General features: G+C 42.2%; 1 protein-coding gene and 1 long non-coding RNA gene across 3 annotated transcripts in view; one reads left to right on the top strand and one right to left on the bottom strand.

The window, feature by feature from the left end:
- Window positions 1-23011, bottom strand: part of NHS (NHS actin remodeling regulator) — a 239617-nt gene that overhangs the window by 157737 nt on the left and 58869 nt on the right. The window lies entirely within an intron of this gene.
- On the top strand, window positions 15804-21369 carry LOC310842562. Its single transcript, XR_014563214.1, has 3 exons — window positions 15804-16038; window positions 16771-16898; window positions 21085-21369. It is a non-coding gene; the product is annotated as an uncharacterized lncRNA (long non-coding RNA).

Here is a 23011-nt window from a genome sequence, read left to right as displayed (position 1 = left end):
CATCTATCTGAAAGAAGGCCAGCCAAACAAGGAAGCCTCACTACAACCCGCCCAATAATGTGTCCTGATGACTGGAAATCCCGGTCAAATGAAGTTCTGTTCCATCCTAACTTCTTGCAACGAAAACTCACAAGGATAACTAACTCCAGAAGCTGCTAACCTCACCTGACCTTCTATTCGCTGCATCCATTTGCCAGCAATTTCAAACGACTTTTTGTATCAGATGGTTTTTCTATCATTGTCTACAGATTTGTTACCATTTACACATTACAGTATTTGATTCATGACTTGTTGATTCAGATTACATGGTTTTATTTTTTACTTCTGCTTTTAAGACTATTTCTTTGCGCTATAGCTAGGGATGGGGGATAAATACGATACAGTTCACATTTAAAAGCAAATCTATCAAGTTCACATTTTCCAAAATAATATGAGAACTGAATGAAACACAAGAACCCTTTGAAATTTCCACTAATCCAAATTTTGCCATACAGTTCTCCATATGCATGAAAACTGCATATACTAGGGAGAAAGCGTGCATAAAAAACCAATTCATTCGTTAAATTAACGTACAAAAATGCACTGTGTTGGGAGAAATTGCTTGTGAAAATGTGCACATAAGTCAAAACTGCATACAAAACTGTATTAGGAGAAATTCACACAAAAATGCTGAATAATTTTCATAAGGTTGTTTTTTTTTTAAAAAATCCCACAAATTAAGCAATTGCTGCAAAAATGTGAACAGAATTTAACACTGGAAAAATGAGAAACTAAGAGAACTGAAATGGACAGATCCTTCCACGCCTAGCTGTAAGTAGCTAAGAAACCTGTCTCCAATATAACCAAACATAATTTATGGATAAACACCCACAAATGAGCTACCCCTGTAGACTAGTAATTTTTAATGCAACTGAGACATCTTGAGAGCTAACTGAAAAATTACTTGGAGGGTGGGGAGAAAAGTCTCTCTGCAAAATTCTGCTTTCAAGTGTGAGTAGAAACTTGTTTCAGGGTGGAAACGGACATCACATCAGAGGCAGCCAAAAGGAGAAACACCAGAGCCAGGCCCCCATAATGCTTGGCTTGTTGGACATCTTGCGTGACACTGTGATAAGCAACAGCCTGTGGGGTGGGACAGAGCCACAGACCTGCCCTTCCTGACGCCAATGTTGCTAAAGCATCCCAGCTAGGGGCTGGGGAGGGGCAGGGCAGGGCTGTGCAGACACACTGGCGAGAATGCCAGATATGCTCCAGCACTGCATTCATGTAGCCTCAACCTCCCTGCCCTGAACCAACACCATCCAGGTGAGCTGCAGCAATGCCAGAATTGGGAGGGTGGTTCTGCCCTACTGCATGGGACATGGGACATGTGGGTCTTTCCCCAACTTCCACATTTCTGGTTGCTGCTGAATTGTGTGCACTACAGCACACAACTGCATCTTGCCGACACACAAGGAATTAATTGCCATTGGGAGAAAACGGGAACTGGAAGGTAGAGTTGGCATCACATCCAGTTCTGTACTCAGTGTTTTTGATAACTGTTTGTCCTGCAAGCAGTGCCCATTTAAAACAACCTTCAGTGGTCTCAGAGCACCACGGCTTTGTCTAAACCAAAATATTTTATGTTATTTACAAAAGAATCAGGTGAACTCGCTGAGCAAGGAGATATAAGGAAATATCCCAAGTCATGTCAATCCTAATCAAAATGGCTATGTGTTCACTTTCAAGAGGCACAAAAATTAATTAAAAGGACAATCACTTTTCACACAGTTTTACGGTCCACCTTTTAGAACATAAGTTACCACGCTGTTGCATTAGTGTATCTTTCTTGGCAAAGAAGCCATGTGAAAATACAGAACGTGATGCTCATGTGCTCTGGTGAATAATGTTGCTTTTGTGCAAATGCACCCCCTCCAAATTGTTTCTAAAAGGACAAATGAGGGCACACACTGGGCAGAATGACCCACACAGAGACACAAAACAAGGGAAACCTGGGGAAGCAGGGAGAAACAAAAGATGGACAGGTTTGGGTGCCTTTGGCAAGATGGTGCAATCTCATGGTTTTTTGAGAAGTGAAACAGGATCACCCCAAAACAAGGGCCTGTGGAGGGGAGGGGGATAGCAAAAATACATTTCCTCTCCCCCTCCTAAAGTCCCCACAAGGGAGAGGCTGGAACACTTTCTACAAGGCACCTGGTTCAGGCTGGTTAGAGCCATGAAGAAGAGTTGCTCCTGGGATAAGGATACAGTACCGGTTTCACTTCCTCGTAGCTCAGAAATAATAACTTTAATTATTACTGTAAAAATGGGAAGGAAGAAGCCTAGACCAAAAATAATGAGCAATCTTCTAATTCCACATAGGAATCTTTTAATTTTCTTGAATTAGGCACTTTGAGGTTTTCAAAACAGAATGATGTAATGACTCTTGACTCTAATAAGTTCTCACAAGAAAATTAACAGCCTTATGGCACATGTAGCATTTATAGCACAGCTTACGTTCTAAATCTTGGAGTCTAATTTAAAGATCTGTTGAAAAGTGAGTAGTTTGATAGTTTTCCTTTGTGCTTCCACCTTTCTGTCTGAAACTCCCATAAAAGATGCATAATAAAAGTACAGCTTTCCATTCCAAGACACAAATGTTTCCATGGGTGCAGCGCTCATTCCTTAACAATGTTGAAGTGTACTAAAGAGGGCCAAAGTTGACTGTTCCCTTTTCAAATACCAATGTCCGTTGGTCACAAAATCATTTCAATGGCTCATTTAGTCAATGCCACAAAGAATTATAAGCACGCTTTCAGAACCAAAGGTCTGAAGGAGACACAGACACTGGCCAGGGAAACCGCAACCTTGCTAATTGGGTATGTAGGCAGTCAAGTCAGGCCTGTAATGCTGTCATTCTAACAAACTCAGGCTAGTTATAGCATGGAGAAGTGATAATTTCAACTGCTTTCTCCTCCACAGTCTGCTGAAGCAACAACATTAAACTGGTCTCGGACTACCTGTCTTCCTCTCATGCGCCCAGATTGAGAGAAAACCTCCTTGTTTGTTAAACTGCAAGTTTCCCATAACATCTGAACCAGGAAATTATAGCTTAAGTACTGCCTTCAAGCCATAAGTAGAAATCACAGCTGTAAATAAGTTTTAAACTAACCAAGTAACCTCTTTTCAGACTGGGTCCATAAGAGGCAGGGGTGGTCATTATTCACTAGGGCTTCAACAAACCAGTGTTTGTTGGAGTATGAGCACCATGTCTGAATGAGGCCTGAGATCAGCTTGGTCTTCACCTAAGTAGCATGTTGCTTTCAGTAAGAACCCAAGAGGATTTTTGAACCATGCAGGCCTCTGTTGGTTCCTCATGTTGTTTGGCCCATGTAGATCTGGTAATTCCAGTTCCTCTCTCCAGTCATCCATATTCGCAGTGCCAAAATGCAATAGAGAGGCAGCTAGCTGCTAGCTCCTTGGACAAACTACCATGACGTGGAAATAATTGTATGCCTTGGTCTAGCTTTCGGAGGCCAAGTTTAAGACCCCCTTGCACAGCCACTTAGGATTAAATTTAAAAATTACTTTAAAAATCTTCTTGACCAAAGTTATTGGTAACACATACATATTCAGTATTAGGAATCCCAATTTATAGCTCTGCACAACACATACTTCCTTACTTTCAGAGCAGCTTTGTTGCAATGATTAACATAATATTCTGTTAGAACAGTTTGTTCTTTGGGATTTCTTTACATTCTCATAGAACAAGTAACTATAAATTATACTTTGAATAATGATAATGACAATAATAATGAACAGTAACCAGCAACCTTAATTTTTTTTGCAGGGCCGTATAAACTTTAACTGTTTTCTACAATGCTCCCGTATGATTCAAGTCAAGTAATATTAATATAATCATGTTACTAAGAAGTTAACCTAGTTTTCAAATCCACTTTAGCCACATTGTAATCTACATGGGCCAGCTGTAGCCTGAAGGATCGAAAACCAGATAAATAAGCAGAACTCAACATTTTTTAATCTTACGATTTGGGAAAGGGGGAAGCAGCAGCTGTGGGTCTTCATGATTTTTTAATGTTTCATTTTGCAACTTTGCCAAACTGTTTTCTAATTAAAGAAAAGGGTTTTCACACTGTCATTGATTCATACAAAACCTGTCAGATCAGTTCTTGGATGGAGAGAGATGAGGGGAGGCCAGTCAACATAGGGAATATCATATTCTCCAGTGACACCAATACAGCACCATGCTTGGGGTGCGTGTGCACTCGTGTATGTAAAACTATCTTATTATTGTATTTTACACAAAGAAGATGTTTTGTGAAAGACAATTCAAGTTTTATATATTCAAGAGATTACACTCATTGTTCATTCTCAACTGGGAAAAACCTAAAAGTGAAATCATGCATTTATATTCAACCCCATCCCAATTTACCTCCTGCCTTTGTATGCCATGCAAAATGGCATATCCATCACATTACCAGACCATTCCGCAATAGAACAATTGAAAAACAATAAAGCAGCGCAGAATATGGCAGTCTTGATTGGTGCCACTTTACTATCTCAGGGTTACCAATATGGTGCCCTCCAGATGGTGTCAGACTAAAACTCCCAACAGTCCTGACCTCTGGTCATGCTGGCTGGGCTGGTGGGAGCTATAGAGTTGTTGGAACAGCTGGAGGATGTTGGCGTACCCCTATCCCAGCTTCTCTTCCCCTCAATCCTCTCTCATCCCCATCCCCTTTTCCAAAGAAAACACACAGCTGCTTTGAATCCTTCTTGTGGTTTCAGAAGAAGCTGGCAACTTGTCTAGCACATGGCTGAGTAAAAGGGAACATAAATAAGCTAAATCTGAAACAATATGAGATTTCTGTCACGAAGGCAGCATGAAATGAGAGGGAAACGGCAAGAGTAGAAATTGGGAGGGTGACACACTTCAACGGAAACTTTGTTTACTATACTTCTTGGGAAATGGAACCGCAAGACAGAAAGCACTCTTAAGTTTCAGGCTAGAAATGACTAGCTTTCTGTCTAAATGGAATACCTCCTCTCTGAAGGCCAGACATTATAGATTTCTATGTGGCTAAAGTGGATTTTAAAACCAGGCTATCTTCTAAATGGCATAGTTATATTAACACTATTTCACTTGCAACGGAGGAGTCCTGTGGAGAAACCAATTAATGTTTATTTAGCACTGTAAAGACTGAACCTATGGATGTTTACTCAGAGATAAGTCCCACTTATGCACTTATCACACATATGCAGAGGACGGGAGCACCAAGGTGCTTGTTATCATTTTATTATTATTGTCATCAAACGTAATTCTAAGCTGTGTAGTATGCAAGACCGAAGGTTCAAAGACTGTAATTTTGTAGGCTTTGGTCTGTTTCATGTTATACATTAGAGGTGGGGAATCTCCAGCCCAAATGTGACTCTCAAAGCCTTTCTACCCGGCCCTCTCTCCAGAACAAACTCCCTCCCCAGCCATACCTCCTACTGGCCCTGTTTCATACGCTAAAATGTGACCGTGAACTGTGATCATGCCTCTTCCTTTTCTGGATGGAAGACAGAGAGGGGTGCGTGTACAAAGGCAAACTTTACATTGTTTGATCTCCCCACTTCTGCCTCTGGCCCCATCCAGCAGTAGCTTGTGGCTCCTGAAAGGTTGCCCATAAAGGAAAGCGGACCTCCGACTCAAAGTCATTCCCCATTCTTGTCATATATGCATTTATATTACACCCGTCTTCAAAACAGCACAGAAGAATAGCACTGCAGCCTCATAGCTACCCCATGAAACAGTCAAGGCTGAGAATGTGATCTTACCAAGCTACAAAGTGCGATTTGTAGCTGAACCTGGGGTGGAAGGCAATGTTGTGCTATTACAAATATTCCATCTGTGCAAGCATATCAGCTTGCCAGACAGGGCCATCTTTAGCATATGTGCCGCCGGGGTGCAAATATCTGCCCAGCGCCCCTTTGGGGGGAGGGCTTTTTTGGGGAGGGGGGAAGCTGAAGTTGTTTAGGGGGCAAACTCAACCTGTAACAACGACGCAGCAAAAAAAACTGTTTTTGTTCGACACTACGGAGTAACAGAGCAACGGATGAGGGGGCGGGGACTTCAGCCCCATTGCTTTTCACTGCCGCCAATCGAGAGGGACCAGTGTGCATTTGGCGCCCCCCCCCCAGAGTGCGGCGCCCAGGTGCACCACACCCCTTGCACCCCCAGGTAAAGAGAGCCCTGATGCCAGATGGAATGATCTCCCCATACCCACTGTTCTGGGCATTTTTCTGACCCCAATAGCTAATTTTTTTGGGGGGGGTACAGGGGGAAGAGAGGGGAGAAAGCCCAGTTATACCGGGCTTCTGTTGACAGTGTCTGTTAGGTGAATCCCATCCAGTATTTAAGTCAGTACAACACATCTATCATATGCCCTTATTTGAGTGCTGCAGCAATCAGGGAGAACACATTATTTATATTTCACTTATACATCTTAAAATACAAACGATAGGCTTAAATAACTTTTATTTAAAAAAAAGCCTGACACATTTCAAAACAAATGAAGCTACCACCAAGCCTATCTTGGGCATTGTTAGAAAAAATCTACTACCAGCAGCTCATAATGTTGAAAAGCCAGCCTGTGGAAAGTCAGTGAGAATACCAAACCTATAACTAAATTGGTAATTCCTTAGAGAGTTTGGAAGAAATACGTTCCATTTTCATCTTGGTTATTCTTTCATTCTGTTTTTATTAGATGTGCCACTCTGTGTTGATGTCTCTAGAATTTGTTGATATCTCCACGCCTGAGAACTTAATTCTCGAGACATTTAGGTCATCCTAGATCAGGCTTCTGGCCAGTGATGCCAATGGAAAGCGGTTGATATAGACATAGCATAGGCAAAAGGAGAATTAGGTCAAATGTACTCAACCCTTAGGTGGTTTGCTTATGGAGACAGCGGGGAGAAGTGTGTGTATGTGCCTGTGTGCTGCAGAGATTAAGACAGATTTGCGAAGTCTCTGTGACATCTGGAGGAACTCTTTCTATTACAGCCCATTAATCATAAAGCAGTTTTGAGGACTTCTCCCTCTAATGAATAATGCATCCCTGTGATGATGGAGGGTAATCCATTTAGCCAACATGGTGACTGGAGCCTCAAGACACAGAGTCTTACAATGTGTCAACAAGCCAGCCCCAGATTTACAATGTGAGGATGATTTCCTGGTGACTAAAAATGAGGAAGGACAAAGTACAGACAAAATCCTGGGATGACAGAGCTCATCCCAGCTTGATGAGTGCATTTGCCCAGGTTGCCACTATCAGAACACTGCTTAAAGTGAAATGTACTGAATGCCACACAAATAGGTATGAAAGTGAGCCCAACTCCAGTTTGTTTCATTGGCCACATTGCAACTATTACAGCTGAGCCAGCTGCTCTGTCAGAGCTTCCTGTTTCACACATAGAAACATGTGTATTTAAATCCCAGAGGGGGCTCCATGATGTAAATAAAAGCTTTGTGAAGGGGCAATTTTCAAAGAAAATAGGAGAGGGATGCTTAAGCCCCCCTCATCTCCCCTAATGCGGGGAGGGGGGCAAGGGAAGAGAAGGACTCCATGCTTGCAGAATTTGAAATTCCAATATGATCTGAGCTGATTTGCATGTCCTGGACTAATCTGGAGGTCACAGTTTGCTTATTTTTCTGACTTTTGCACTTCCCGAATCTTCTGATTTAGTTCTTGGCTCAAAAATGCATCAACATACATTTTAAAAATGCATGCATACTCTGAAAAACAATGTTTTTGAGATAACATTTTGAGGGAAAATATTTTAAGGTTACACATTTGAACATGTTTCTAGCAGTGAATTCTTAGGCAATTTTTTTTAGTGTTTTTATTTAATTGCTGATCAATGTGGAAACAGGACCAATTTATGAGTGGACACAGGCAAAAGGGACACGAACTAGAAAGAGACAGATTCTTTCAGACCACACATTTTAGCCGTGATTCCACAGTGTTAGCCATGTTAACACATTGCAGCAAAACCAACAAGGATCTTGAGGTACCTAAAAGAGCAATAGATTAGTGTAGTCATAATGTGGGTTTTTTTCTTTGACTTTAAGCTAAAAGATTAGTCATTCCCAGTTCTTGCTGAATAACTACAGTGACCCAAACTATGCAGGATTAGCAGTTGAAGCAACTGAGTCAGTTACAGTGGTATCTCAGCTTACAGACACTTCAGGTTACAGACGCTTCAGGTTACAGACTCCACTAACCCAGAAATATTACCTCAGGTTAAGAACTTTGCTTCAGGATGAGAACAGAAATCAGGCGGTGTGGCAGCAATGGGAGGCCCCATTAGCTAAAGTGGTGCTTCAGGTTAAGAACAGACCTCCAGAACGAATTAAGTTCTTAACCACTGTACTGGCACAAAGGTTGGAACCCCAGGATATTTTAATTTCACAATCTGAGCTCTGCAGTTCAGTGACAACTTCCAGGAAGTAATGGAATGCTTCTGTGACTATGGGCACCTAATCATTCAGAGGCAGTGCAACCAGTACTGTGTAATCCCTCCAATTTCCCCATGTCTCCCATTCCTTGTACGTTATCTACGCAGCTTTGTGTATTAAGACTGCTGGGTTGTAAATAATCAAGCAAGTTAGTTATAGGGGAAACACCAAGGTAACACCAATCTGGGGCATTCCAAATGTTTTGGACCACAACACTTATGAGCCCCAACAAGCATGACCAATAACTAAGGCTGATGGGAGTTTTAATCTAACACCACATTGAATAAAACTGGCAGAGATGCTAAAAATACTTGACAAAATTAGTTGATAGCTACCACACCTTGTCCCTGGAGCAGCATTTCACACTAGTTTTTCAAATACTGCACTATGTACCATAATAGAGCACCATTTTCAAAGCAAGTCCAAGTTCAAGGAGTTGGCACCGGGGCAAGGGATAGAGCTATGAGGAGGAAACAGCAGTAACATGTTTTGGCTTTCACAGCAGAGATGGCAGATAGTCGAGCTTTTTCCCACATGGATAATTTCTTAATTATCTGTATGGATTTTCTGTCTATATTTGTTACTGCCACAGCTACAGCTCATTAGTAGCCATTTAGCTACAGACTGACTTGCAATTATGGGATATTTTGGCAATCTTAAGAAAATTACTTTCATTTGATTTTGGTTTATGTTAAAAAGCATTGAACTATGAATGATTTTGAATTATTTACAAATTATAAAATGTCAAGAGTTCATTTGAATGGATGTGAATAGAGGGCTGATTTGAAGAACCATTTGGGAGGCCCATTTCTCAACCTGCAGAGACTTATTTATCTGCAGAGGCTAATAACATCTCTTGGGACAAGTGTTTTTCAAACTGTTTTCTGAACTGTGTAATAAATTAGGTGAATCTCAAGCCAACCAGATCAGGAGACAAAACCTTGTTGCATATAAATATGCACATTATAGAGAGACATATGGCCAGGAACACAGGGATAATTTCCTTTCTGTGTTTACCACAGATTTGAAAGTTTTGATATACAGTATACATGCATGAAGTATATTACAGATAATCTTCAGTCTAATTTCTCAGCCACGCCTAACACTCGTCATCTCAATCATTGAGCCAGAAAAACTACTGGCCCAGATAAAAATACGCCTGCTTCTGAAACCTGTCTGTAAAAAAGGAAAAGAAACCTCACTAAACATCTTGGCTTAAAAAACAAACAAACCATTTCCTTTAATTTTATTATGTTGGCATGCCAGTATGAAGTATGCACACACTCTATTAGTCCTTCTGGACAGAATATAGAACATAGGAACATGTTACACCTTTCTAAAACACTCTTGAATGTTCTTCTCATTCCCAGCAAACTTTATGTCCTTTAATTCACCCTAGTAATTTCCCAGATGGAGTGACCTTTATCTTTTACCTTCTTTATAACACTCAAGAAATGAAATAGCTCCCCCAGCCTGTGCCAATAATTATACGTAACCAGCTATGGCTTAGATTGTGTAGCCTTTGTATGCAAAACCCAAATACGTTTGCCAAATTAAAAGTGCTATGAACAAACTTGAAGGAACTGAATCACATTACCGTACCTTAGCCTTTTTCAACTGAGTCATCATGAGGTAATGCTGACCTTGGACTCCAAAGGTATCTTGGAACATGAGTGGCTACTCACTCAGTGGAAAAAACAAACCTGTTTTGTGCATGGTAAAGAGATCCATCAAGCAAGGAGGTTGTTCCCCATTCTTCCCAGACACCATTCCCTTATTACTATTCCAATGTTTAATTGAACTATCAAATGAATTAATTTTTTATATATTAAAATGGTTTCCCTAATTTATCAGCCAACTGATTCCCCTCCCCCCCAAAAAAGTTCAGGAGTTACTTCACTTCAGAACTTACCTGAGGGAATGGACTGCTTTATCACCTCATAATTCACCTGAGGTAATAGCCTATTTTATCAACTCAGAACACAGAGGAGGAATGGCCTGCACATGGAAAAGTTGGCATGCTGGAAGACGTACTGTATAAGTTCAGTCTTCTCCCTGATATTCATTAACCTGTTATTGATTTGTTCGTTTTATTTATATCCCTCCTTTCTCCCAGTACAAGGGGCCAAGGCGGCTCACAGCATGAATTAAAACCAATACAGCTAAAACACACAGAATCAATATAAAAATTTCTTTAAAGCAGTTAAATAAGTAACTCTATTAAAGACAACACTGAAAACACTGGAAATTGGGGGTGGGGGTGGGGGTGGGATAAAAATATGGCGTTAGCCTTCTACATGCAAAGAGCTTTTGAGATGAGGGGTGCCTTCACATAACCCCATGTACACTGTTAAGGTTGCACAAGCCTCCCAGAGGGCTATTCTTCCTGCACTAGCTTCTTAAGTGTGCATGCACACGAAAGCTCATACCAAGAACTGACTTAGTTGATCTTTAAGGTGTTACTGGAAGGAATTTTTTTTGTTTTGACTATGACAGACCAACACGGCTACCTATCTGTAGCTTCTTGAAGTTGGCTTTCTCCATGACTTCCCACCAAATGTGTCTTCCTAAAAGCCCACAGCAAATACCAACAGGCAAATGTGAGCTGGTAGGACTCCCGCTGGCAGCAGGACCCATTTTTTTTTTTTTTACAGGTTGCTTTCTCTTCTTCTTTTCTCTCAGCTAGTAAACAGACAATGGCAGTGCTTGTTTCTTCGCATGCAGCTCTGGCTCAAATCCAGACCCACGCTGGCAGGATCAATGGAGGGCTAGCATTGTACCATTCTGTTACACACACCACTCGACTTGTCATCCTTTTGGGGGGCAGCGACTCGGATGTAACCTCATTTCAGGCTGGCAGCTGGTGGGACAGGCTGGGCAGAAAAACTCACTTAGAGCCACCACATCGTAAACCCAGACATAGGCCAAAGACAAGAAGCTGTTAATAAATAAACCCAAACAAAACTGCCACATAATGAACTGAATGCTGCCTGTTGAAGATGGCTTGTTTGGCTTCTTTCTGGGTGCACATGTTGGCACGTTGCTAATTAGTGATGCCAGAGAACACCAAATTACGAGTGTGCTGGCCATTTCCTGACCTTCACCTCCCATCCTCTCCAAGCGCACCTCTTGAAGATGTATATAGTGCCTGTTCTCACACTAACTGCACTGAATAACAAAGCAAATCCATTTGCTTCCCTCACAATGGCTACTGCAACCAACACATCGATGGCGTGTCCATCTGCTTACATCCATCTGCACGCCGCTGTGCCTGACACCCCAAGCGTCTGAAGCTTTTGAATAGCTACCGTTTCTCTTCTGCAAGGTGTTTTTTTGTATTCCCCCAGTCTAACAGAAAGGGTTTCTTTCTCTCCACTCCTTCCCCATCTATGAGACCTGTGAGAACTTGAGAAGAATGTCCACTGATAAACCAGCCACAGCCTCCCTTTCCCCCCTCCCCCTGCAGAAAGAAAGAACACTCATATGTTTGTATGGGGTTATCAAGTCCGGAGACCTCCCTTCAGCTACAAGGCCCAGCCTCCTAGCTCACGGCAAGCTCTGAAGGGCACTTGCTTCCTTTGTTCCATCTGCCTACCCCACCCTTGTAGTTGCTGCAATGTTGGGGATCCTAGTGTCCCCACCCCCTGCTTTTCCCTGTGGGTGCTTCTGCACAATGAAGAACTCCAGTGCTCTCTCTGTGCAGCTGCTTTCCCAAGCAACAGCGTACTTAAAACTGACCTAATTTCTGCCAGTTTTACCGCTGCCTGGAGGGTTCCAAGCAGCACCAGTGAAAACAAGCAATGAGAACAGTGATCAGTTTTCACTCAATTCAGCACTACACACACACACACACATATATATCTCTAAACTTTCACTTCACATTTGACGGCTTTTTAAAAAACCAGCAAGATAAATTAATCTCTGCCTTTTGAATGCAGGTTGGGGTGGGGTTTTTTTTGGCATTCTGAAGGAACGACTTATGATTCTCATATTATTCCAAACCTTGATGACTTATTTTATGTTTTCTTTTATACTTGGCACAAGACTTCTAGGTGCCCAAAGTTCCCATCAAGTATGATTACTTATGCATGGGAGCAACATGCCATCATCCATCCTCAACTGGTTGGGTGATTGAGCCACTCAACCCTTCCTCCAATACCCACATATATACTGCAGGTGTCTGCAACCTCCTGCAATGGGGCTCGAACCTACAGACTTTGAGATTAAGAAGAAGAAGAAGAAGAAGAGTTTGGATTTGATATCCCGCTTTATCACTACCCGAAGGAGTCTCAAAGTGGCTCACATTCTCCTTTCCCTTCCTCCCCCACAAACACTCTGTGAGGTGAGTGGGGCTGAGAGACTTCAGAGAAGTGTGACTAGCCCCAGGTCACACAGCAAGCTGCATGTGGAGGAGCAGGGAAGCGAACCCGGTTCCCCAGATTATGAGTCTACCGCTCTTAACCACTACACCACACTACACTGGCTCTCATGCTCTGTCGACTGAGCTATCCTGAGTTCCTGTATTCAATCGTACAGTGGAATACATAAAGACTTCCATAGAATCTGGAGCTCCTGACTGTTTAGCATTCCAGATTCTTTGGAAGTCTTCACGAGGATAAATGTATATGCAAAGGCCCCCTGCCTAAGGATGCCATCCGAAGGAGGATTGTGAGAAGTGGGTGAAGTCAGTAACAGAGCTACACAGCACATCCCCACTCCTCTTCATAGTGACAAGGCTGCTAATCACATCCGCAGAGGCCACCTCAGCAGTATAACTGTATACTTGTCTCCTCCTCATGTCCCTCCATACAGCCCAAACAGAGATCTCTGCCTTTTGTGATATAAAACTTTGGTTGAACTTTGGACAGAGGATAAAGCAAATTGAATTTTGCAGTGTGTGCAACATGGTATTTGAATGTGCCTTTGCATTTGCCAATCTAATCAATTCCACTCACCAAAGTGTTTGTATTAACCTGCCAGTACCAAGCTAAAAGTAAACGAGAGCCAGAATTTGTGCAGGCACACAATGGATCTATAGTCTCAATAGCTGCCACAGATGAGGGAATATTGGGAGGCGACAAATTTATCAATCTGAGCCTTGTCAACCATTATTTTTTTGCCAGAAGCAACCAACATCAAAAAATAGAATCCGTACAAGGGCATATGCACATTTTAAATGATCAAATGCACGAATATATTAAAAATCCTATCCACGTCCTTATGAATACTTGGCAGCTAATCATACTATACCTGCTATTGCCCAGCCCAAAGAGTAACAACTTTCTCTTCTTACCGAAATGTGAATCATTTAAAAGGTGGCATGATTCTGATCAGGGGGTGCTCCAGCCCTCTCCTGCATTAACCCTTCAGTGCCCTGCAGTGCAGCCATTTACACAACTGGGATGACGCATACATTTTCCCTCCTGCTCTTCACTCACTTCCTTTAAAAAGTTACAGTTCCTTATTGTTGGAGAACTGCAATACAGGTGCAACATTTCAATACAGGTACAACATTTCAAATATACAAGTCTGAAATAACTGCAGTTCCTATTTTCATACTGGTTATCATTTTGTCCTTAATAGGATACCATACATCTTGAAATGGGTGTCATCTGTTCCAGTGAAAAAACATACTAAAAAGTTTGCCAACCAGAATAGACAGATGTTGATGACAGCAGATGGTTCAGTTTCCTCTTGCCAGTCCCATTCTTTGTTCCTTAGGACGCAGCTCCCTTAGACCTGCAGATGCATCAAATAAAAGGCATCCACAATAAATAGTGAAGGCCTATTTTTCCTTTTAAGTGGGTGCTCTCCTCCATAAAAGTTTGAGGGGTGAATTGAAATATCTGTAATTTGATCCACCATTGTTAATTTTGAACCAGATACACTGATACAAAGTAGAACCACATTAAAATGTTTTACAGACCTTCCAAAGGGCAAGTATCCATTGTAGCATGAATTGAAAGGTTTCCATCATCTACCCTCCCCAGTATAAAGTGTTTAAATGAAGTGTTTCCCACAAATCTTTTGAGTTTTAAAAAAACCAAACAAATCTGTTCCAAACTCAAAACCCAAGTAAAATTGGATTCTACAGCTAGAATAAATTGTGCAGTTCTTCAGGTCCATCCATATCTAGGCTTACTTATAACTTATTTTGCTTCTTCTAGTCCTGGCAACCAAAGCCCTATTTCTTTATCCATCATAATCTCTGCTACTGAGACAAGGCGATGGCCCAAGAGACAGGGAGTTAGAAATGGAGAACTATGGTTCCACAGCCAGTTTGATTCCAGACCCCAGACAGTGTTAGAGCTGCTGGTTCGGAGTTCAGTGGCTAAAGTGTAAGAACATGACCAGAAATCCTGCAGTTGAGGCAGAAAGAAAAAGTTGCTGCAGCACTAGCCTGTAGTAACTGCCAAGGCTTTGTAGTTTAGTCTAGAACAGGGTTTCTCAAACTTGGGTCTCCACCCGCTGTTGGACTACAACCTCCATCATGCCTAGCTAGGAGGACCAGTGGTCAGTGATGATGGGAATTGTAGTTCAAAAACAGCTGGAGACCCAAGTTTGGGAAACTCTGGTCTTGAGTCTAAATACTGAAGCCTGATTCTCAGAGGAGATCAAGGCCAAGTTTGTTTTTTAGTCCAAAGGCAAAGATACCTCCTGAGCTCCAGATGAGAGCTCTGGTGCTGGTGAGTCTATTCATGAAGAGTCAAGCAATGGATTCATATTCTTTGAGTTACTGTCACTTGAGGACTCAACCCCCTAACTCATGGAAATCCTACTGAGATCCTCTCTTTGGAAATATTGCTAGCCATTTCTTAAATGTTTTATATAATATTATCACAGTAGTAAGACCTTGAAACATTCTTTTTAAAAAACTTTGATTATTATGACAATGAATTCTGCAGCAAATGTCAGCCACCAAAGCCAATAATGACTTTTGTGCCTTTTAAAAAGTTTTCAGCAGCAAGATAATAGCTAAAACAATAATAAAAAGATAGCTAAAATAAACAGGAACAATCAAAGTCAAATGTAAACCCACCAGCTCACTAATCATTTGGTAGATTTGATTCACAAAATTCTTCAACTCAGAGACCACAAAATGGAAAGGTTTGGCAGAAACTAAGGGGGGGGGGAGGATAAAATATTATGCATATTTTCAATCAAAAGGTGCAGTAAGAACCAGAAATATAACATGGGGAGGGAAAACATTTATAGTGCTGGGGGACCTCTGCATTATCAGATGGGGAATTCATGTGTAATACACCCATCCCTGGGCACTAGGTATTTATTAACAATGGATGAAAAATGTTCTGCCTCCAGCTGAATTCACATGAACAAAAGCAAACAAAGGGCGAGATGCTTTAACGCACCAGTACACTTGAGCCAGGGATTCTGGCAGCAAAGCCCAGGACACTTTTACCCCCTGTGCCACTGGGACAATTCTCAGGCTGAGAGAACGACTGCCCTGACGTCTGCGGTGCTGCAGACCCACCCATGTAATGCCCACAGAAGGCAGCTCATCACCTTAACTAGATCAGGTGAGTTGAGGAACCAATAGGGTCTGGCTGAGGGGTTTTTTTAACTGCAGCTCTGTGCTTGGTTTTTTAGTCTGATCAATTTGTCTGTCCTGAGCCCCATGGAGACATCTTGGCAGGGCTGGTCCAAGCGGGAGGAGGAATAGGAAGAAAGGGGAGGGGCCTTGTGGCCTAGTGATCTAGATGCTGAGGAAGGGGCGAGCAGGTTGTCAGGGGAGAGGCCTACTTCTCTGACAGTGCATCCCCTGCCTGCCACTGTAGAGCAGCAACCTGACTTGCCACTGCCACCTGTCAGTGAAGTGTTTCCTGCTCCTGGGAAAGGCCCTGAGTATAGAATGGACAGTAAGCTGGTTGTGTAAGCCCACCCACATCACCCAAGAAGCAGCCACAGCTAGCAGACCCAGCAGACTACCTACCTGTAGGAGTGCTCACTTGCTTGCTTGCCTGATCCCAAGGCTTAGGGAAATGACTGCACGAATGGATGTGCCCGCCCCACTCTTCCAAAGGTCAACCTGGGGGGCATGCCAGGTATTGGACCATGTCTTAGCCTAGCCATGTACCTTAGAGCTCTGCTATGACTTCTGAACTAACCTGATATATATTTGGACACTGTAGTGAAATCTGGAATAAAGCCTTGTATGATTACCAAGTCTGAGTAATGAGTCCACAAGTGGTAGCCAAGATGCTGCCCTTGGGAGAAGCTCCTAAACAAATCACTTCATCTCCCTGTTCCAGAACATGACCACCAGGGCCATCTCAGACCATATCATCTGCCTCTCGTCTTGCTGGGTTGTAACAGGCACTTCTTGAGGGTTGACCTGTTATGCTTTATGTAAGAGAAGGCATTCCCCATTTTCTCCCAGGTAAGAATATCATATTGGGCAAAGTTACTTGGACTTCCTTGAGAGGATGCAACAATTCTTTCTGCCTGAAGCAGATGTGGAGAGGGCCCTACACCAGTCATGCTCAAATGAGGAAATCGCTCAGCTACAGGAATATTTATTATAGGAGCGTCTAGGCTTCTTTAATGGGAAAAGCAGGCACTGCTGGTGTGAACACAACCAGTGTGAAGGGATCCTAAAACATCAACTTCTGTGTAGCACACAGACACATGCATGCACACAGACAAGCCCTGTTATGAATATGTCTATTTCATTTTTTGTTCTTTGGCACCAGTACAGCAACAATTATCCAGACAAACCTTCTCATATGTCTGAATAATTTTGTTCTGAAATACAACGCTTATAGGGCCTTATCGCTGGCAGCAAGAAAGGTGATGACTTGCTAGAATCCACATTAGTATTTAGTCTCTTCCAGCTGCTGCAAGCATGCTGAAGCTGGTGAGTGATGTGTCCTTAAGTCTTCCAAGAGAGAAGACAGTCTCATGAGAGAGAAGCGCATCTCATGGATTAACCTAAGTGGAACTGCTCACTCTAGATACTTCAGACAATAGCGTATTGGAATTTTTTTATTAGCATTATTAAACAAGCTCTTTCCAGTCTACATTATGGCAGAAGCTTAAGCTGGAATATTCTGAAGAGTGCAAAAATAAAGAATTTAGCAGATCCATATTCATATAGATGGTTTTGTTCCCAACAATTGCACTTCAGATTCTTCCCAATAGAACGCTTCTAGTATGTATTTCAAATAAATAAATAAGGCCACTCGAGAGGAAGATGAATTTAAATATTTTTGGAATGACAGATTATATATTATTATATTAGATCAACTGAACCATTTAATCTAAAAGAGGGAAGGCTGAGTAGATGTCGCCAGATAAGATTAGACTACTGACTTCACACAGTGCTGATTGTCAAAGCTATATATTTGATCAGACAAATTGGTTTGTAATATATCATCCTTCTTAAAAATGAAAAGCCATAACCAACAAAAGGGAGGGAGGGAGGTATGAATGTTGAGGGTGGGGAGAGCCATGGTAGCAATTATGAAATTAAGACTACTTGAGTCAGAATACCTTACCAGCCAATCAGTAACAATGTCGTATTTGGCCTCTTTCAGAATGCCTCACCAATTTTCAGTGTTTGCTTTAGCATTTAACTTTCTCTAGTAGTGCAGTTCTGGTACTTGGAACAAACTTCAGAAACCATTTTAAAGAGCAAAGTCCAGATGTTACGGATACAGTACCTGGTGTTTCTGCTTATGCAAAGCACTTGTGCGAGACGCAAACTGCCATTCGAACTGTGTGTCAGAATAGGATGGGAGGGGAAGGAGAAAAAGTATGACAACACTGGATATGGCTCTCTTGTCATATTTCCCACTTCCCCAAAAATCTGTAACAAAATTTTGGGAGCAGAGGAGAAGGCAGTACAATACAATTGTGTTTGTTTAGTCCCACCTCTGCCCACAGTATTCATTCTGAGGCAATGAACCTCTTCTAATTAATATAAATACCTTGTTCTTCAGGACTGGTGACAATGGATAAGCAATAGGCAATTGCATGGGATGAGACTCCAACTTCTTGTTGAAGAAGAGACCCATCCTACACACACACACACCATTTCTATTCATAGCTGCCTGGGTCAGCAAGGCACAGCTCAATCGCTGTGTGCATGTTTAGAATACAACCCTGGGCAAATTGATTCATGATCAATTTGATTCATCAAATTGATTCATGATTCCTTTGCCTGCTCCCACCCAAAGGTAGCCCCTGGAATAATCCCATAGCACTGATAATAATGGCAACTCCAACTGTAAAGGTTAAGTAGCCAATAATTTGTTACATAAGTCAATGATTCAGTAGTTCCCAGAGGGAGAACAATGATGAGATAACGAAGACACAGAATTCCTCATCTGCTTTCAGTCCCTTGCGGTCCATGTCGAACTATTTCCTCTTTACTATTGTTTGCAAGAGAGATTAATAGGGGTTCCGCCTCCCCCTGATTTTACATGGGGATGTTGCCTATTTTTGGTCTCCAGTGCACCTGTCATGCATATGAGCAAATCACAGGTTGGAGTGGGATGTGGGATTGCTGTCCCTGCCTAAGCCAATGGAGGTTTTCCTATTCAATGCAATGAAAGTTGAATCATATCCTCAAAGAAAAGGAACTGAGCAAACACCACCGTAATCTGAGCTAAACTGGCTCAGAGCCCAAGGTCAAATACACTGTCAAAACTGAGAAACAGCTAATCCTAACATGAACAGGAAGCATCCTGATAAGATTTGTGATAAGGAACTCTTTTATGGCTCTAAGAACTTTTCTGCACCTCCCAAGCCTCTTCCACAGGTTGTAAAGAAATATCACAATGCAGGGCTATTGTAAGGCTGGATTTGAAGGCAAACCTCTACTTAGAAACGATACCAGGCTGCTGTCTAGACCCTCAGCTGTGATGCTTGCCCCACTTGTGAGGTCAATGTGATCTCTCTGGGAAACCTAAAAAGATATACAACCATTCTGGTGATAAGAAACTAGTTTGTAAGGTGCAGAATACAGCTGATGGTGATAGGCAGCTGACAGCATGTGGCAAATTTGCGAAAACATCTGCACCAACTGCCCATACATTACCAGGTTACGTTCAAGGTTCTTGCATCAATATACAAAGCCCTGAGCAACTTGGGTCCAGAAAAGAATTGCCTGAGCCATTATTTCCCAGCTTGACCACTGAGAGCATCCAGAAAAGTACAGTTAGTTATTCTCCTTGTTGCAGAATCCTTTAACTGGACAGAATTCAGGCATTTAATGCAGCTGGTTCTGTGCTATGGATTACTCTTCCAGCAGAGATTCAGAATATATTCTTGCTATTAACCTTTGGGTGTCTCTTGAAGACTTTATGTTGAGAGGCCTGCTATGTTAACTCATTGCCAGTTGGGAACTATATTCAGTAGATGATTGACACACTCTGCTGCAATTCATTCCAGATTCTGTACATACCAGTTGTTGAAACCATCCTATCAAACGCAAATACAGTGGTACACTTCAGGTTACATACGCTTCAGGTTACAGACTCCGCTAACCCAGAAATATTACCTCAGGTTAAGAACTTTGCTTCAGGATGAGAACAGAAATCGTGCTCCGGTGGCATGGCGGCAGCAGGAGGCCCCATTAGTTAAAGTGGTGCTTCAGGTTAAGAACTGTTTCAGGTTAAGAACAGACCTCCAGAACGAATTAAGTTCTTAACCTGAGGTACCACTGCACTACATGGGAAGTCAAGGATTTTTGTCCTTGCTTTTTATTTATCTATCTCCTGCTTTGCTTCCATTGAGCCCAAAGAACTATAGGTAACATCCCCAAGTAGCTTCCCATCCAAGCATTGACCAGACCCAGACCTGCCTGGATAGCTCAACTGGTTAAAGCATGGTGCTGATAATGCCAAGGTTGCAGGTTCAATCCCCATGTGGGACAGCTGCTTTCAAAGTTGGAAGGGATCCTGAGGATTATCTCATCCTAGAAAATCCTCAGGGTTCTTTCCAGCTCTGAAATTCTATGGTTCTATGGTTCTTTGAAGCTTTTTCTACATGGCTGCATGAGTTGGCAACATGAGCAAATGGTGCTACTGCCTTTCCTCATGAGAGAATAGTGCAGGCTTGTTATAGCTATCTTTGCAGAGAGTGATGAGAAAAAGCAGAGCCCGCATGCATAAACAGCACCGGGATTTGCATAGTGTACGGTTCCCAAGTCAATGACAGCACAATGTGCTGGGGATGTGGCTGACTGAGAAATGTTTCATCTGTGTGCAATCCCTGCTAATTGCATAACCACAATACTTTATTATGTAGCTGTAATAGCAATAAATGGGATAGGATGTGGTTTCATAATACGCTACTGGAACAAACTGTTTAAAATAGTGTCAGGTTCATCTTGTAAATGATTTCCTGCATGCTATTTGGATAAGTTTTCTAAGTTTGCTATGTCATGAAGTTAAAACCTAATAAGTAATATATTAATGATCATTTGGGGTGGGGGTGGGGAGACAGGTTTACATGTTTTTGGTGGAGTAAGTAATATAAACGGTTTCAATGTCTGCATTAATGCCAATGAACTTTGTCCCTCACTTCAGCCAAGAAACTATTTTTTCCTATAAAATCTTCAGCAGCCCAAACCCAGCTATGATTCCAAGAGGATCATCTAACCAAGGAAAAGGTACGGCTTCCATTAAATCCCTGCTTGATTTAGTGACAATTCTTCTTGGAAACAAGAGGGGACTTTCCTACGATCCAGTGAGTCATGGGGAAATGAAGAGAACAGGGATTGCAAGATTCTGGAATCCTTCTCAAAACCACAGAGTAGTTTTTCCAGGAAATGTTTACAGACTGGAAAAGAGGAAGTTTTTTTATTTTTATTGCCTTTCTCCTTTATTAAATGGCACGCTTAATAAGGGCTCCAGAGATTCATTGCTCAGGTTCGGCAATCAAACTCAATATTCATCCTCCATTCTCTACTTTCTTTCCTTTCCTTCTTTTTTCATTTGATCAACATTTGGTTAACATTTCTCATACCCAGGGGAAAACAAAACCCCTGCAAAGCAAAGATTGCTCCATTGGGCGCAGTGCAGGGGGTGGGGTATTACTTCTTATAAGAACCAACCAAGGAATGGCATAGCTGGCACGGGGAGCCCTCTGGAACTGCACATTTAGGAGCCAGCTATCTCTCTGGGTCCACCACAGACTCTCACTCCTGGCATCACAGATTGGTGTATATGAGGCTTCTGTGGATTGCTAATCCAAGTATAAAGATATGTCTTATAACATAGACCCTTTGACCCTTGCCTGGTCAACAGAGCAGCACTCTCCAGCTTGGTTGCTATGTTGAACCTTCCCACCTTGGACTCCTGCTTCTCTGCACAGGAGTTCCAGTTCTCCTTGGATTTATTCTTTCTTCTTGTTCTGTCTCTCCCTTTGTTCTAACTCCCTTTGTTCCGTTGCCTCTGCCCCACCCTGTTTCACCAAAACTCTTGTTTGTCTTCTTGACTGTCACCAGTGTTGTGGCTTCCGATTCTGACTGTGCTCTCTCTAAGCTATTCTCTCTTACCTCTACCCAATCTTTGTCCCTGAAACTGATGCAAAGTAGCTCCATCCAACATAAAAGGACAATAGTACTATTGCTCCTACCACATTCTACAGATGGGGAGAATCTCAGCCCAGATTACCAAACGGTTTCCTCCTTCTTGGAAAGACTATATATTTAGAGGCATCTCCTTAATGAAGAGTGGGTACTTTGCCACCTGACAGAGCCATTAAAATTATCTCCAGTATCCAAACTGGTTCCAGTAATGCACTCCTGATCAGATGCCAATCTTACAAGTAGAATCACGGGGGGTGGAGATTGGAGAGGAACAGAATCCTTGGCCATGCATACCAATCATCATCCTATTCCTTTAAATTAAATATAGCAATGCTGTTGTCAACACAAGTCGGACAGATAATTACTACTACTATTATTATTTATTGGTTTTCATACCTACCTTTCACCATGAGGTCCCAGGATGGGCTAAAACAAAATAAAAACACAGTACAGTGGTACCTCTGGTTACGTACTTAATTCGTTTCCAGAGGTCCGTTCTTAACCTGAAACTGTTCTTAACCTGAAGCACCACTTTAGCTAATGGGGCCTCCAGCTGCTGCTGCACTGCCGCCGTGCGATTTCTGTTCTCATCCTGAAGCAAAGTTCTTAACCCGAGGTACTATTTCTGGGTTAGCGGAGTCTGTAACCTGAAGCATCTGTAACCTGAAGCATCTGTAACCTGAAGCATATGTAACCCAAGGTACCACTGTAGTAAAATCAGTTAAAACAACGGAAAATCAGAAGAGTAGGGTGGGCTTCATCCGATACCACCTCACTGCTCAATATCCAAGATCTCCCTCAAAGGTCTAGAGGACCCTCTGGAGCTGACATGGTGTAGGCTGGGTGTGAAGAGGAAAGGAAGGGGATGTCCTGTTGTATGAAGAAGACACCAATTGCTTAGCATAGCTACATCTCATACATTTCAGGTGTCAAAAGCTAGGGTAGCTTATAGCAAA

This window comes from Podarcis gaigeae (genome assembly GCF_964106915.1).
Source record: "Podarcis gaigeae genome assembly, chromosome: 4".
Taxonomy (NCBI): Eukaryota; Metazoa; Chordata; class Lepidosauria; order Squamata; family Lacertidae; genus Podarcis; species Podarcis gaigeae.
The sequence above is the reverse complement of the archived record's forward strand: the minus strand, read 5'-3'. Positions and strand labels throughout refer to the sequence as shown.